The sequence below is a fragment of the Tubulanus polymorphus genome, chromosome 1 (genome assembly GCF_964204645.1).
Source record: "Tubulanus polymorphus chromosome 1, tnTubPoly1.2, whole genome shotgun sequence".
NCBI lineage: Eukaryota > Metazoa > Nemertea > Palaeonemertea > Tubulaniformes > Tubulanidae > Tubulanus > Tubulanus polymorphus.
Window position 1 is genome coordinate 7,502,905 of NC_134025.1, and position 15,376 is coordinate 7,518,280.

At 33.4% G+C, this 15,376-nt stretch overlaps 1 long non-coding RNA gene across 1 annotated transcript; it reads right to left on the bottom strand.

Moving 5' to 3' along the window:
• Positions 1-1,335: 1,335 nt before the first annotated feature.
• On the bottom strand, positions 1,336-4,914 carry LOC141914962 (uncharacterized). Its single transcript, XR_012620904.1, has 3 exons — positions 4,616-4,914; positions 3,906-3,996; positions 1,336-2,030 (listed from the first exon to the last, which is right to left on the bottom strand). It is a non-coding gene; the product is annotated as an uncharacterized LOC141914962 (long non-coding RNA).
• Positions 4,915-15,376: the final 10,462 nt, after the last annotated feature.

The following is a 15,376-nucleotide window of genomic DNA, read 5'->3' on the forward strand; positions in this document are numbered from 1 at the left end:
TCAAACGGCGAAAATATAATTAGCCATATACTAGAGAAAAACCAAAAAATATTGGCTGGATTTGGAAAAAATGTTTTACTTTTTAGCTCTCATTCATTTCATTTCATTTCATTTCGTTTATTGTAACTTTGTACAAAGTACAGTATACAAATATCGTTCATGTAATACATAATATAATATAAAACACCATTTCGCAGATTTGACGAAAACCTGTCACAGAAGAAATTGGAAATTCACTCAAAGACAAGCAGATTCCGTTTATCATATCTCATATGAATGAAAACTTCAGAACATTCCAACAAGTTTCTCGCTGGTCTTGGTGTTATCAAAAATTCATAAAGACTAGTCTTTATGAATTTTTGGTGTTATTGAAAAATCAAAATGTTTTACACTGGTGAACGTTTTTAAGTCACGTTCTTTCTAAAAACAGATCAATGGCAGTGCGTACAGCGGCCAGATTACACTATGACCGAAATAGTTGGTAATGAATAAATTGATCAATCGACCCGATGTTCAAAATCAAAGCCTTCACCAATAACCTTAAGTCCAAAAGTGGTCTTAATCTTGAATGGTCTTAAGTGGTTAGATTGGGTACTAACGTGGTCTTCCGCGACTGGTCTCAAGCCTGCCTATGCAACCGATCCCAGCGCTGGGTGAATCAAACTCAAAGCCTTGTTATACTGAAGCTCGACTGGAATTATTGTAACGAGGTTTGACTATTTTAACCCTTTTAAATAGATTTGTAATTTTATCATCTTGTCACGCGCGTAGGGTTCGAATCCTTTCTATTTCATACCACCGGGTTTCGGGAATTCTTATAATATTCATTTTTTTGTATTATACGGATCACACCTAATGTATCAATAAACTGGAAAATATAAGCTCAGGGACTATCAAGTTTAAATGTGCATGAGTAGACCGAGTTCTAACTAAAATCAATTAAAACAAGTGAGTACAGGTGATTGTACAGACAATAGATTGAGTTTGAAAGTGTCTGAGTCCGAGTCGATACTATAATTGAATAGTGTGATTCGATTTAAAGAGCCAAGAGCTGAGTCAACTGTAGATCACAGAAAAATAACAAAAACAATTTGTAGTGAACAACTAAACCACGAATAGGTTTTAGTTGTTGTGATTAATAGTATATGTATTTACATGTAAACAAAGGTCAACCAATTATCAAACACCAATCACAGGCCCTTTAAATCAATTAAGCACCACAAAATCAATATAATTCATCAATGTAACAAATAAAAGACAAGATAAACTGGTTACGTAAGTACTTTCCACCTCGTTTTACTATTCTACACCAAGTTGAGAATACAGCTCCTCTACGAATCGATCATGTCATTTCATAGAAATAAATATGGTATTTACAAAAACAAATGAGTTAAAATGCATTGTAATTAACCAACACCGACAGAAGTCAACACGTAAGAAATCAAGGTCTGTCATCATGTCATGTCGATATTCAAACACACTACGGAACCGACTGCTGCATTTCAGTTTGACTTCAAAACAACATCAACAATTCTTTAGAAACGATCAAAGATATTCTAACTTGTTTTATTTAAATCAAAATAAATAAATAAATCAAAATAAATCTCAAATTGAACACATATGTTCATACACACGGTCAGTTGCACACACAAGAATTCTCAAAGTCTTAACACGCAGAAGAGTTGTCCAAGTTCCAGCAACGCATTAAGAGTTGTCCAAGTTCGAGCAACGCATTAGAGTAATCCAAGTTCCAGTAACGCATTAGAGTTCTCCCAAGTTTCAGCAACGCATTAGAGTTCTCCCATGTTTCAGCAACGCATTAGAGTTCTCGAAGTTCCAGCAACACGTTAAGAGTTCACCAAGTTCCAGCAACGCATTACAGTTCTCGAAGTTCCAGCAACGCATTAGAGTAATTCAAGTTCTAGCGACGCATTAGAGTTCTCCCAAGTTTCAGCAACGCATGAAGTTCCAGCAACACATGAGAGTTCTCTTAGTTCCAGGAATGCGATAAATCAAATAAATCTTTAATTCTGTAATAAGAAAAACAAGTATTTTAATAACAATGAACAACGATTTTAAACTTGACACCATTGTCAGGTATCAGGGGTGGGATAACATTGAACACATTGAAAAATGTATTTCAATGTATTTAATAAGAAATCGCATTATGTGTAAAACATAGCTGTTCCTTCTCCGTGTTTAAAGTATCAAAAAGAATCACATTATGTGAATCAAAGCAATCCTTTTGATTTGAAAAATCCATGGAAGAGACACTGAATGATTCTAAGTCAGAATTCTTTCAAATTTTTTTTCAAACTTCACAGAAAAATTATGGCAGAGATGGCACTTTCCAGCGTGTCCTAGAGGACTTTTCAACAGGCCATAATGATTACAGCAATTGAATCGGTGATTAATTACCACGAGTACTGCCACTGAAAAATGGCAAGGATGGATACAGATGGTAAAGATGGATACTGAGGCTGAATGCTGCTGCAAAATGGAACGCAAGAATGGAACTGCATGAGTCAGTTCGAATGCAGGAATGGAACTGCAGGAGTCATTTTGAATGCAGGAATGGAACTGCATGAGTCAGTTCTAATGCAGGAATGGAACTGCATGAGTCAGTTTGAGGATGCAGGAGTGGAACTGCACGATTCATTTTGAATGCAGGAGTGGAACTGTATGAGTCAGTTCGAATATAAGAATGGAACTGTATGAGTCAGTTCAAATGCAGGAATGGAACTGCATGAGTCAATTTTAATGCAGGAATGGTGTGGGAGGGTTTGGTAGGAACACAGCGGGACGTACAGTAAAACAAAAATTAATTAAAATGATTTTAAATAAGTATGGATGATATGATGGAACAAATTTTAATTTGCCCAATAAAATAAATAAAGGGATGAAATGAATTGATGGTTTCTTTTTTTATTTTTAGTTTTTATAATTTTTTCAGGAGAACCGTAAAACTCCCTATAAAACCGGTAGCATCTGGTTTTATATTTTTTATTTTTTTTTAAATAAAATTGAAATGCAGGACTGCACGCCCACTGGTTCCTAATGCAAGGGGGTTGAAAGATATTTTGTGGCACCGCGCCAACTGCAGACCGACGAAGAAATGAAATGAAACGAAATGAATGAGTTCTTAAAACTCACTTGAGCGATAATAATAATGAATGATGAAAGGAGTGCCGATCTGCAGACGTGCATGGGCTGATGTTGTTGCCCGGAGTGATGGCGAGTGAAGGGGGATGGATCTTTAATTTCTTCTTGCTCTTTTATTTCGTATAAATGTATAATTTCCATCAAAGGCCCCTTCAACATCGCGGAGCAATTGCACAGGATCTTTTATGCGGATGTTTCGAGACCAACCAGGGCCGCGTGCAACAAGCTCTACAGCGGGGGCGGGTGGTACCCCCACTGGAGCGCCCGATGTTCCAGCCTGGGCGGGCATATCATTATTATTAGTTCTTTTTCTTTTTCTTGTAGGATGCACGCACACAGGTGGTTGTGGTGGTGGTGGGGGCCCTGGTTGTGGAGCTCCAGGAGCCGCTGAGGACTCCTCATCACTGGACTCCTCAAAATTTGGTTGTGGTGGAGGAGCCGCACGTTTTGGTGTTCTTTTTTTGTTAGGCCGCCCCGAACCTTCCGTATAATTCACATCTTTCTTATTTTTGCGGGGCGACCTGCGCGGTGCAGGAGTCTGGACCTGTGGCGCCTCTGTCGGGGCAACCACGGCAGGGGCGACCTCCTGCTTCACGATAACAGGTGGCCCGACCTCCGTATCCGAAGATACGGTGACCGCAACCACCTGCACCGCAGAAGCAGGGTCCACCACCCGCGGGGGAGCCAACGGTGTTGGTGGATTTGGCTCCCCGTGCTTATGAGACGATAAACGCTCCACGCACCTTTTTAATCTCCTTTGTAGAAGGGAAGCCGCCTCATAAGCGTGGCCAGACTCATCTTTTCTGTTGACAACATCAATAACAATTGATTCAGCTGAAATGAAAAGAAAAACTATTAAGGATCACGAATATTACACATTAATACCACATAGACTTAACGTCTCCACGTCTCCAAATATGCAATTAATTGCCAGTTTATCTGATTCATTTCTAAATCAAGAGTTCGAAGGCAATTTCAGTTTTGTCATAGTATGTGTTGATACATCAATAATGGTGATGGTATTAGCTTTTGGAATGCATAGGTAAAATTGGTTCATACCAATAACTGGAATTATGGTATAGTTCAGGTTTCACAACTACATAAATTTGTTTTGGAATAACTCATAATTTAACACTAAAAGAGAAAGCTGATACAGATGTTAATATTATGATCACCTGCCCCAGCCTTACATGTAGATTGTTGCTGAAAAGCTTTCAAATGTATCTTCTTTATTCCTCATAATTATCAAATTTGATATTATCGTTAATTCATTTTCATAACATTTATAACACCCATTGCTATCAATACAGTTCGGGTATAACTGCAGATGCCTCTAGGGGTATAAACAAGTATAAACCAAATATCAAGAAAATCCATTATGCATTTCCTCAATCTGTTCTTAATATCTTTTAAGAAAATGCTCAGTAACAAATAATCAAGACAAAATAATTACTTTAATTTGTTCATATTCTATTATCTTAACTATAAGGCGCGTTCACACGACGAAATTTAAACCGGCCTAAATTTTAAGTGTTCACACGGGCAAAAATACCGTTCCAAATTAGACCGGTCTAGTTTAGACCGGTCTAATTTGGCATGGTGTAAAAAAGCGAACCAGGTCCGGACCAAATTTTGGACCGGTCTAAATAAGTGTGTGTGGACAGAAACTGGTACCAGGTCCGGTGTCACAGTACAAGTGGTATCCCACTCATTACAGGCACCCCCTGATTGCGCATGCGCGTGGGATTCCACTGCTTGTTTACCGCAAACGAGTAAAAGCCATCCCCGTACTAGAGGCATCCCCTTCTTTTGTACCAATTCAATTCAATTTATTGATGCTTTGATTCATCAAACAATTACCAATTATTTATTGTTTGTTTTTGAATAAAATCACTCGCAATGAAAAAAATACTACGTAACAATGCATTCAGTAATGAATGCTTCGGCAGTTGCATTTTATAAGCATCAAAACCGTAAATTTAAAAAGTAATCAGACAATTCCGTTTTTTCAAATACTAAAATATATTTTATTTTCAATATTTAACGATATTTACATTTCCAGTAAAACATAAGAATAACGCATATAAACATGATAACATAAATGATAGTATCTACTAGTATCTATAAAACATGATATTAATGATATTTTGAATAAGATACATTCTGATTAACCATTACTTATGACTTAAAAGGAGGGGATGCATGTAATACCGTACCATCTGACAGTATTAGAGCTACCCCCTAACAGATTGATATTAAAACAACTATTGCAATTAATAACTTCAAAATCTATAATAAAACATGATATTAATGATATTTTGAATAAGATACATTCTGATTAACCATTACTTATGACTTAAAAGGAGGGGATGCATGTAATACCGTACCAGCTGACAGTATTTGAGCTACCCCCTAATAGATTGATATTAAAACAACTATATTGCAATTAATAACTTCAAAATCTATAATAAAACATGATATTAATGATATTTTGAATAAGATACATTCTGATTAACCATTACTTATGACTTAAAAGGAGGGGATGCATGTAATACCGTACCATCTGACAGTATTAGAGCTACCCCCTAACAGATTGATATTAAAACAACTATTGCAATTAATAACTTCAAAATCTATAATAAAACATGATATTAATGATATTTTGAATAAGATACATTCTGATTAACCATTACTTATGACTTAAAAGGAGGGGATGCATGTAATACCGTACCATCTGACAGTATTAGAGCTACCCCCTAACAGATTGATATTAAAACAACTATTGCAATTAATAACTTCAAAATCTATAATAAAACATGATATTAATGATATTTTGAATAAGATACATTCTGATTAACCATTACTTATGACTTAAAAGGAGGGGATGCATGTAATACCGTACCATCTGACAGTATTAGAGCTACCCCCTAACAGATTGATATTAAAACAACTATTGCAATTAATAACTTCAAAATTTATAATAAAACATGATATTAATGATATTTTGAATAAGATACATTCTGATTAACCATTACTTAAAAGGAGGGGATGCATGTAATACCGTACCATCTGACAGTATTAGAGCTACCCCCTAACAGATTGATATTAAAACAACTATTGCAATTAATAACTTCAAAATCTATAATAAAACATGATATTAATGATATTTTGAATAAGATACATTCTGATTAACCATTACTTATGACTTAAAAGGAGGGGATGCATGTAATACCGTACCATCTGACAGTATTAGAGCTACCCCCTAACAGATTGATATTAAAACAACTATTGCAATTAATAACTTCAAAATCTATAATAAAACATGATATTAATGATATTTTGAATAAGATACATTCTGATTAACCATTACTTATGACTTAAAAGGAGGGGATGCATGTAATACCGTACCATCTGACAGTATTAGAGCTACCCCCTAACAGATTGATATTAAAACAACTATTGCAATTAATAACTTCAAAATCTATAATAAAACATGATATTAATGATATTTTGAATAAGATACATTCTGATTAACCATTACTTAAAAGGAGGGGATGCATGTAATACCGTACCATCTGACAGTATTAGAGCTACCCCCTAACAGATTGATATTAAAACAACTATTGCAATTAATAACTTCAAAATCTATAATAAAACATGATATTACTGATATTTTGAATAAGATACATTCTGATTAACCATTACTTATGACTTAAAAGGAGGGGATGCATGTAATACCGTACCATCTGACAGTATTAGAGCTACCCCCTAACAGATTGATATTAAAACAACTATTGCAATTAATAACTTCAAAATCTATAATAAAACATGATATTAATGATATTTTGAATAAGATACATTCTGATTAACCATTACTTTAAAGGAGGGGATGCATGTAATACCGTATCAGCTGACCGTATTAGAGCTACCCCCTAACAGATTGATATTAAAACAACTATTGCAATTAATAACTTCAAAATCTATAATAAAACGTGATATTAATGATATTTTGAATAAGATACATTCTGATTAACCATTACTTATGACTTAAAAGGAGGGGATGCATGTAATACCGTACCATCTGACAGTATTATAGCTACCCCCTAATAGATTGATATTAAAACAACCAGGGCAATTAATAACTTCATAATCCAAAATAAAACATGATATTAATGATATTTTGAATAAGATACATTGTGATTAACCATTACTTATGACTTAAAAGGAGGGGATGCATGTAATACCGTACCATCTGACAGTATTAGAGCTACCCCCTAACAGATTGATATTAAAACAACTATTGCAATTAATAACTTCAAAATCTATAATAAAACATGATATTAATGATATTTTGAATAAGATACATTCTGATTAACCATTACTTATGACTTAAAAGGAGGGGATGCATGTAATACCGTACCATCTGACAGTATTAGAGCTACCCCCTAACAGATTGATATTAAAACAACTATTGCAATTAATAACTTCAAAATCTATAATAAAACATGATATTAATGATATTTTGAATAAGATACATTCTGATTAACCATTACTTATGACTTAAAAGGAGGGGATGCATGTAATACCGTACCATCTGACAGTATTAGAGCTACCCCCTAACAGATTGATATTAAAACAACTATTGCAATTAATTACTTCAAAATCTATAATAAAACATGATATTAATGATATTTTGAATAAGATACATTCTGATTAACCATTACTTAAAAGGAGGGGATGCATGTAATACCGTACCATCTGACAGTATTAGAGCTACCCCCTAACAGATTGATATTAAAACAACTATTGCAATTAATAACTTCAAAATCTATAATAAAACATGATATTACTGATATTTTGAATAAGATACATTCTGATTAACCATTACTTATGACTTAAAAGGAGGGGATGCATGTAATACCGTACCATCTGACAGTATTAGAGCTACCCCCTAACAGATTGATATTAAAACAACTATTGCAATTATTAACTTCAAAATCTATAATAAAACATGATATTAATGATATTTTGAATAAGATACATTCTGATTAACCATTACTTATGACTTAAAAGGAGGGGATGCATGTAATACCGTACCATCTGACAGTATTAGAGCTACCCCCTAACAGATTGATATTAAAACAACTATTGCAATTAATAACTTCAAAATCTATAATAAAACATGATATTAATGATATTTTGAATAAGATACATTCTGATTAACCATTACTTATGACTTAAAAGGAGGGGATGCATGTAATACCGTACCAGCTGACAGTATTATAGCTACCCCCTAACAGATTGATATTAAAACAACTATTGCAATTAATAACTTCAAAATCTATAATAAAACATGATATTAATGATATTTTGAATAAGATACATTCTGATTAACCATTACTTATGACTTAAAAGGAGGGGATGCATGTAATACCGTACCATCTGACAGTATTAGAGCTACCCCCTAACAGATTGATATTAAAACAACTATTGCAATTAATAACTTCAAAATCTATAATAAAACATGATATTAATGATATTTTGAATAAGATACATTCTGATTAACCATTACTTATGACTTAAAAGGAGGGGATGCATGTAATACCGTACCATCTGACAGTATTAGAGCTACCCCCTAACAGATTGATATCAAAACAACTATTGCAATTAATAACTTCAAAATCTATAATAAAACATGATATTAATGATATTTTGAATAAGATACATTCTGATTAACCATTACTTTAAAGGAGGGGATGCATGTAATACCGTATCAGCTGACCGTATTAGAGCTACCCCCTAACAGATTGATATTAAAACAACTATTGCAATTAATAACTTCAAAATCTATAATAAAACATGATATTAATGATATTTTGAATAAGATACATTCTGATTAACCATTACTTATGACTTAAAAGGAGGGGATGCATGTAATACCGTACCATCTGACAGTATTATAGCTACCCCCTAATAGATTGATATTAAAACAACCAGGGCAATTAATAACTTCAAAATCTATAATAAAACATGATATTAATGATATTTTGAATAAGATACATTCTGATTAACCATTACTTATGACTTAAAAGGAGGGGATGCATGTAATACCGTACCATCTGACAGTATTAGAGCTACCCCCTAACAGATTGATATTAAAACAACTATTGCAATTAATAACTTCAAAATCTATAATAAAACATGATATTAATGATATTTTGAATAAGATACATTCTGATTAACCATTACTTATGACTTAAAAGGAGGGGATGCATGTAATACCGTACCATCTGACAGTATTAGAGCTACCCCCTAACAGATTGATATTAAAACAACTATTGCAATTAATAACTTCAAAATCTATAATAAAACATGATATTAATGATATTTTGAATAAGATACATTCTGATTAACCATTACTTATGACTTAAAAGGAGGGGATGCATGTAATACCGTACCATCTGACAGTATTAGAGCTACCCCCTAACAGATTGATATTAAAACAACTATTGCAATTAATAACTTCAAAATCTATAATAAAACATGATATTAATGATATTTTGAATAAGATACATTCTGATTAACCATTACTTTAAAGGAGGGGATGCATGTAATACCGTATCAGCTGACCGTATTAGAGCTACCCCCTAACAGATTGATATTAAAACAACTATTGCAATTAATAACTTCAAAATCTATAATAAAACATGATATTAATGATATTTTGAATAAGATACATTCTGATTAACCATTACTTATGACTTAAAAGGAGGGGATGCATGTAATACCGTACCATCTGACAGTATTATAGCTACCCCCTAATAGATTGATATTGAAACAACCAGGGCAATTAATAACTTCATAATCCAAAATAAAACATGATATTAATGATATTTTGAATAAGATACATTGTGATTAACCATTACTTATGACTTAAAAGGAGGGGATGCATGTAATACCGTACCATCTGACAGTATTAGAGCTACCCCCTAACAGATTGATATTAAAACAACTATTGCAATTAATAACTTCAAAATCTATAATAAAACATGATATTAATGATATTTTGAATAAGATACATTCTGATTAACCATTACTTATGACTTAAAAGGAGGGGATGCATGTAATACCGTACCATCTGACAGTATTAGAGCTACCCCCTAACAGATTGATATTAAAACAACTATTGCAATTAATTACTTCAAAATCTATAATAAAACATGATATTAATGATATTTTGAATAAGATACATTCTGATTAACCATTACTTAAAAGGAGGGGATGCATGTAATACCGTACCATCTGACAGTATTAGAGCTACCCCCTAACAGATTGATATTAAAACAACTATTGCAATTAATAACTTCAAAATCTATAATAAAACATGATATTAATGATATTTTGAATAAGATACATTCTGATTAACCATTTCTTTAAAGGAGGGGATGCATGTAATACCGTACCATCTGACAGTATTAGAGCTACCCCCTAACAGATTGATATTAAAACAACTATTGCAATTAATAACTTCAAAATCTATAATAAAACATGATATTACTGATATTTTGAATAAGATACATTCTGATTAACCATTACTTATGACTTAAAAGGAGGGGATGCATGTAATACCGTACCATCTGACAGTATTAGAGCTACCCCCTAATAGATTGATATTAAAACAACCAGGGCAATTAATAACTTCAAAATCCAAAATAAAACATGATATTTTGAATAAAATACATTCTGATTAACCATTACTCATGACTTTAAAGGGATGTTATACTGTACCAGCTGACAGTTTTAGAGGTATCGCATTATAGAATGACAGATAAAATGATATCAAAACATAAAGGACATTTTTTACTGTCAAACTACCTGACCTGACGATAGTATAGCTCAAAATGATATCACAACTAATTATTAGAATTCATAACTGCAAAATAAAAAAATCAACTATGATAATCTTTGGATTCTTACGAAGATACATTTTGTAAAATGACGAAGCATTAGTACGTTGGTTTTAAGCCCTTTTGCAAAATTTCAATACATTCTTCATCAGATATAACAACATCTGATGGCATAAAGATATTTCCATCAAATTCAGGGTATTTTCTCAAAATACAAGTGGCGTTAGGGTGGAAATAACCAACTCTCCAGGAATCCCTCTTGCTGGCAGATTTTTTATCAAAGAATTGATAATTTCCATATGAAGCCACAACCAGTCTCGATTTAAGATCCGTAGGGCAGCCTTGGCATCGCTTTATTCTCGTCGATCTTTCCTTCATGTAAAATGGCGCTGAAAAATAATACATTATTGATATGTTAAAGCGCTAAAATGAGACGTGTTACAGCTTTCATGTCGTTATTTTCAAATTACCTATATCTTTTTCTTGTTTACTAGTTCTTTCCTTTTTCGGTAACTCCATCTTTCCGCCTAGAAAAGTCAATGTAATTGTCAAAAATAACCGATACAGATGTAATAACTAAATTCAAATCTGTGAAAAGTATACCTGTTTCTTTTTTCTTCTTTTTTACAGCTTTTCGCATTTTCGTACCTACAAATTGTACACATATATGTATATACAAGACCATACCTCTCCTACTTAATTCGTTATATACGAACATAATTATGTTCGTGGTCACAAATGCGCTACATCAAATTAGTAATCTGATTGAATAGAATTAAGAAATGCAGAATTAACAGACCTGCAGTTTTGTTGTCACATGCAGTGGTATTCTCGAACTCAAAATCACTCGTTTTTCTTCGTTTTGGTGGAACTATGTCTGGTAATTCATTATCTGTAATATAGAAAAACAGGGTACTTTAGGACGACTCTATTTCATAGTACTAACTTTCTACTACAGTAGGCCTATCATAATGATTCCTTGGCGAATGTTTGTCTCCATCTGTAATCCATCTTGCAATAAATTATGGACATTCCCGGTATCCTGACATATTGAACTTACTAGTAACGAACTCTGCATCATGAAGCTCATTTTCATTTTGGACGAGGGACACATCAGGAAAGTTACCTGAAGAAAAGTTTCTATTCAATTTATCTTCATTCTCCGTTGGTCTTTTACTCTTACTTTAAAATTAGGATTGTGCGCGCGACATGTGTAGTGAGTAGATACCTCGGAGCTAGAACCAACTTAATTATTTCTCCTTAGTCTTAACTAAGTACACTGTGAAAAAATTATCATTGATTTTCTTTCGTAAGATTTTTCATCAAATTATCCTAAGACTTTAATAACTCCTATAATAATATAATGTTATAAATGGAATCATTCTGGGTAAACCAGGTCGACCAAATGAATCATGCCAGCCAACCGATTGGAGTCTTCCCAGTCTTCCTCAAAGTTTGATACATTGTTATGCAACAGCAATTCATTATAACTCACCATTTCCTATAGGATTTCCTTGATTTTCTTGTTCGCCTGAATAAAAATGAATGCAAATATATTCATTAAAGAATTAATATAATAGATAGAAAAGATATTCGCGAGACTGATCTTTGCTTACTGTCAATAGCTTTGCAGTACTTGCAAAAAAACATCACACTGCTTGCAATGTTGCTGCCTATCAGGGGTATTTGTCTGTTGTAGCAAGCTAGGTGAAACCACCTAAAGCATCTATCACAGCCAATCTGATTGAAAATGATAAATCAAATAAACTGGGAACATTTCTAAACATTCACCACGAATAGAAGAAAAATTGTATAATATCAATTAGTGTCAACGGAAACTTACCCAATCGGTAACATGAATTGAGCTTGCATGACAACATAGACAGCACATCTTTGAAGGATCTGTAGCTATTGAATGAAAATACACTGTAATTTCAATTTCAGGTAAAGGAATGTGTATATCTTTATTGCGTACTGTTCACCTTTCTTACCTATCGATCCCATGAGCCACATGGCTATCTCAAATCGGTACTGATCGATCGCAGAACTAGTATTGTCAAACTCAAGGGTTTCATTTGCCAAAATACTCTCTGCAAACTACAGAATATCGCAGAATATAATCAATTATAGTGTGAGGCCTATTTGATTAACAAACACGGTCTCCTGCAAGTTATTTAGATACAGGGTATACCATAATTAAACTTGTTAATATCAATAATATCCCTGTATATAAAGTCCTTTCATATACCTTGAGAACAAAGACTCCACATGATGATGAATCTAGCTGCTTTGAGTGTTTGACGGTCCTCAACCTCCAGTTTCCCATTGACTTGACACTCTTGATGGCGATTGTGTTTTTAAAAACGGTTATCAATTCCTCTTTTAGTTCGCCCAATGAATTGAGATACAAGATCTCTTTCGTATTTGTCTGTATGATCTGCAGATATAATGAATTTTAAAGCAATTATAAGTTCTATGTTCAGTTCTATGTGATTTGATTAAGTACCATGAGTGTCCAGTGACCACCATGTAACAATGGGCATAGCCATACTTCTTTTTCTGCCAATGATCTCTGAAATATAAGAATATCTTTTTAAAAACTGTCACATGAAATGACATTAGATAAATCCTTGGATAATACTTCTAACGTTACTTCCTAAGAATTCCAGCTTATTCTATTTCATGGTTACACAAACTTACCAATGCACCCGGCAATCGGCGTCTATCACCAAATATCATTGGCGACAAAATATGGCTACTCTGTACTCCAATCGTCTAAAACCATAATGTTTATTTCAATGAATTCAAGAAATTTTCAATAAGCAGTACCGCGGTAATTTGTTTAATTGGTACATACGAATGTACACTTCAAACTTTCCATACTTACTTTCGATTCCGTCGAATACTTTAACGTTAAATGATTGAGCCCTTGAAAAACAGCCTGAAAAAGGAATACGTTTAATCAACCCAGAAAAAATCAAAAAATTGTAAGAGCTTTATACTTACTTCATCATTGAGCTGTTCATTTTTTTTTAATGAAAATATTGTCGCATCCGACAACGGTACTCCTCTTACGGTAAACAATTTTCCAAAGTAGTAGTCCTTCGGACCATATTCCCAGGTCGTATAAACCACTGAAAGACAGAAATCATACATTCATGATAATTATCATCGCCATTGACTGTGGGCACAATGTGAGAAACTGTTTTCTTACGAGTATCATCTGAAGGTACTGCTGCTTCTTTTGCGATCGGTACAGACATTTCTATCTCTTCCGTATCACTTATATTTATTATTTCTGTAAATAGACAGGGAATTTATTAAAAGATGGGAAAAATGTTTAGAATTTTGTCTATTATACCAACGATATTCTATGTACACACCAGCGTTGTTGTCCACGATGTCGTCACCAGCCTGGACTTCAGTGTCATCAATTAAACCATCTAGAACAGAATTAATTGACGATGACATTCAACATAATTATTATTTACAAACTTCCCAAATTAATTCATTCATTCTTAAACTTCTGTTTTATTCTGTACACACCAGCGTTGTTGTCCACGATGTCGTCACCAGCCTGGACTTCAGTGTCATCAATTAAACCATCTAGAACAGAATTAATTGACGATGACATTCAACATAATCATTATTTACAAACTTTAGAATTAATTAATTCATTCTTAAACTTTTGTTTTATTCTGTACACACCAGCGTTGTTGTCCACGATATCGGCACCAGCCTGGACTTCAGTGTCATCAATTAAACCATCTAGAACAGAATTAATTGACGATGACATTCAACATAATCATTATTTACAAACTTTAGAATTAATTAATTCATTCTTAAACTTTTGTTTTATTCTGTACACACCAGCGTTGTTGTCCACGATGTCGTCACCAGCCTGGACTTCAGTGTCATCAATTAAACCATCTAGAACAGAATATAATTGACGATGACATTCAACATAATCATTATTTACAAACTTTAGAATTAATTAATTCATTCTTAAACTTTTGTTTTATTCTGTACACACCAGCGTTGTTGTCCACGATGTCGTCACCAGCCTGGACTTCAGTGTCATCAATTAAACCATCTAGAACAGAATTAATTGACGATGACATTCAACATAATCATTATTTACAAACTTTAGAATTAATTAATTCATTCTTAAACTTTTGTTTTATTCTGTACACACCAGCGTTGTTGTCCACGATATCGGCACCAGCCTGGACTTCAGTGTCATCAATTAAACCATCTAGAACAGAATTAATTGACGATGACATTCAACATAATCATTATTTACAAAC